Source organism: Pempheris klunzingeri, unplaced genomic scaffold (assembly GCF_042242105.1).
Source record: "Pempheris klunzingeri isolate RE-2024b unplaced genomic scaffold, fPemKlu1.hap1 Scaffold_316, whole genome shotgun sequence".
Taxonomy (NCBI): Eukaryota; Metazoa; Chordata; class Actinopteri; order Acropomatiformes; family Pempheridae; genus Pempheris; species Pempheris klunzingeri.
In genome coordinates, this window is record NW_027255228.1 from 27501 (window position 1) to 30654 (window position 3154).

The window sequence follows — 3154 nt, forward strand, 5'->3', positions numbered from 1 at the left end:
GCCGAAAGCCCCACTGGAGGCCTCCCTGCTGGGGGTGTGCAGGCTGAGCTCAAGGCCGAAAGCCCCACTGGAGGCCTCCCTGCTGGGGCTGAGCTGGCTGAGCTCAAGGCTGAAAGCGGGCTGAGCTCAAGGCCGAAAGCCCCACTGGAGGCCTCCCTGCCTGGGGTGAGCCCCAATGGAGGCCCTAACCCTAACCCTGCTGGGGGTGAGCGGGTTGAGCTCAAGGCCGAAAGCCCCACTGGAGGCCTCCCTGCTGGGGCTGAGCTGGCTGAGCTCAAGGCTGAAAGCGGGCTGAGCTCAAGGCCGAAAGCCCCACTGGAGGCCTCCCTGCCTGGGGTGAGCCCCAATGGAGGCCCTAACCCTAACCCTGCTGGGGGTGAGCGGGTTGAGCTCAAGGCCGAAAGCCCCACTGGAGGCCTCCCTGCTGGGGCTGAGCTGGCTGAGCTCAAGGCTGAAAGCGGGCTGAGCTCAAGGCCGAAAGCCCCACTGGAGGCCTCCCTGCTGGGGCTGAGCTGGCTGAGCTCAAGGCTGAAAGCGGGCTGAGCTCAGGGCCGAAAGCCCCACTGGAGGCCTCCCTGCCTGGGGTGAGCCCCAATGGAGGCCCTAACCCTAACCCTGCTGGGGGTGAGCGGGTTGAGCTCAAGGCCGAAAGCCCCACTGGAGGCCTCCCTGCTGTGGGTGAGCCCCAATGGAGGCCTCCCTGCTGGGGGTGAGTTGTTTTGAGCTCAAGGCTGAAAGCCCCACTGGAGGCCTCCCTGCTGGGGCTGAGTGTGAGGGCTATGGTCAGGCTTGGGGTTAAGTGGGCCTGGCTGGAGGTCACGGGGGCCTGGAGGAGGTGTTGGTGTGCGTCTCAGGGTGGAGGCCGGAGGTCACGGGGCCTGGGGGAGGTGTTGGTGTGCGTCTCCGGGGCCAGGCCGGAGGTCACGGGGCCTGGGAGAGGTGTTGGTGTGTGTCTGCTGGGCCTGGGGGAGGTGTTGGTGTGCGTCTCAGGGTCCAGGCCGGAGGTCACGGGGCCTGGGGGAGGTGTTGGTGTGTGTCTGCTGGGCCTGGGGGAGGTGTTGGTGTGCGTCTCAGGGTCCAGGCCGGAGGTCACGGGGCCTGGGGGAGGTGTTGGTGTGTGTCGGGGCCTGGGGGAGGTGTTGGTGTGCGTCTCAGGGGCCAGGTTGGAGGTCACGGGGCCTGGGGGAGGTGTTGGTGTGCGTCTGGGCCTGGGGGAGGTGTTGGTGTGTGTCTCAATTCAATTCAATTCAATTCAATTCAATTTTATTTGTATAGCCCAATATCACAACAGAGTGTCTCATAGTGCTTTACAAAGTTCACTGAGGGTGGAGGCCGGAGGTCACGGGGCCTGGGGGAGGTGTTGGTGTGCGTCTCAGGGTCCAGGCCGGAGGTCACGGGGCCTGGGGGAGGTGTTGGTGTGCGTCTCAGGGTCCAGGCCGGAGGTCACGGGGCCTGGGGGAGGTGTTGGTGTGTGTCTGCTGGGCCTGGGGGAGGTGTTGGTGTGCGTCTCAGGGTCCAGGCCGGAGGTCACGGGGCCTGGGAGATGTGTTGGTGTGCGTCTCAGGGTCAAGGCCGGAGGTCACGGGGCCTGGGGGATGTGTTGGTGTGCGTCTCAGGGTCAAGGCCGGAGGTCACGGGGCCTGGGGGATGTGTTGGTGTGCGTCTCAGGGTCCAGGCTGGAGGTCACGGAGAGGTGTTGGTGTGTGTCGGGGCCTGGGAGATGTGTTGGTGTGCGTCTCAGGGTGGAGGCCGGAGGTCACGGGGCCTGGGGGAGGTGTTGGTGTGCGTCTCAGGGGCCAGGTTGGAGGTCACGGGGCCTGGGAGAGGTGTTGGTGTGTGTCGGGGCCTAGGGGAGGTGTTGGTGTGCGTCTCAGGGTCCAGGCCGGAGGTCACGGGGCCTGGGAGATGTGTTGGTGTGCGTCTCAGGGTCAAGGCCGGAGGTCACGGGGCCTGGGGGATGTGTTGGTGTGCGTCTCAGGGTCCAGGCTGGAGGTCACGGAGAGGTGTTGGTGTGTGTCGGGGCCTGGGAGATGTGTTGGTGTGCGTCTCAGGGTCAAGGCCGGAGGTCACGGGGCCTGGGGGATGTGTTGGTGTGCGTCTCAGGGTCCAGGCTGGAGGTCACGGAGAGGTGTTGGTGTGTGTCGGGGCCTGGGAGATGTGTTGGTGTGCGTCTCAGGGTGGAGGCCGGAGGTCACGGGGCCTGGGGGAGGTGTTGGTGTGCGTCTCAGGGGCCAGGTTGGAGGTCACGGGGCCTGGGAGAGGTGTTGGTGTGTGTCGGGGCCTGGGGGATGTGTTGGTGTGCGTCTCAGGGTGGAGGCCGGAGGTCACGGGGCCTGGGGGATGTGTTGGTGTGCGTCTCAGGGGCCAGGTTGGAGGTCACGGAGAGGTGTTGGTGTGTGTCTGGGCCTGGGGGATGTGTTGGTGTGCGTCTCAGGGTCCAGGCTGGAGGTCACGGAGAGGTGGTGGTGTGTGTCGGGGCCTGGGAGATGTGTTGGTGTGCGTCTCAGGGTCAAGGCCGGAGGTCACGGGGCCTGGGAGATGTGTTGGTGTGCGTCTCTGGGTCAAGGCCGGAGGTCACGGGGCCTGGGAGAGGTGTTGGTGTGTGTCTGCTGGGCCTGGGGGAGGTGTTGGTGTGTGTCTCAGGGTGGAGGCCGGAGGTCACGGGGCCTGGGGGAGGTGTTTGTGTGCGTCTCAGGGGCCAGGTTGGAGGTCACGGAGAGGTGTTGGTGTGTGTCTGGGCCTGGGGGAGGTGTTGGTGTGCGTCTCAGGGTGCAGGCCGGAGGTCACGGGGCCTGGGAGATGTGTTGGTGTGCGTCTCTGGGTCAAGGCTGGAGGTCACGGAGAGGTGTTGGTGTGTGTCGGGGCCTGGGAGATGTGTTGGTGTGCGTCTCTGGGTCAAGGCTGGAGGTCACGGAGAGGTGTTGGTGTGTGTCGGGGCCTGGGAGATGTGTTGGTGTGCGTCTCAGGGTCAAGGCCGGAGGTCACGGGGCCTGGGGGAGATGTGTTGGTGTGCGTCTCTGGGTCAAGGCCGGAGGTCACGGGGCCTGGGGGAGGTGTTGGTGTGCGTCTCAGGGGCCAGGTTGGAGGTCACGGGGCCTGGGAGAGGTGTTGGTGTGTGTCGGGGCCTGGGGGATGTGTTGGTGTGCGTCTCAGG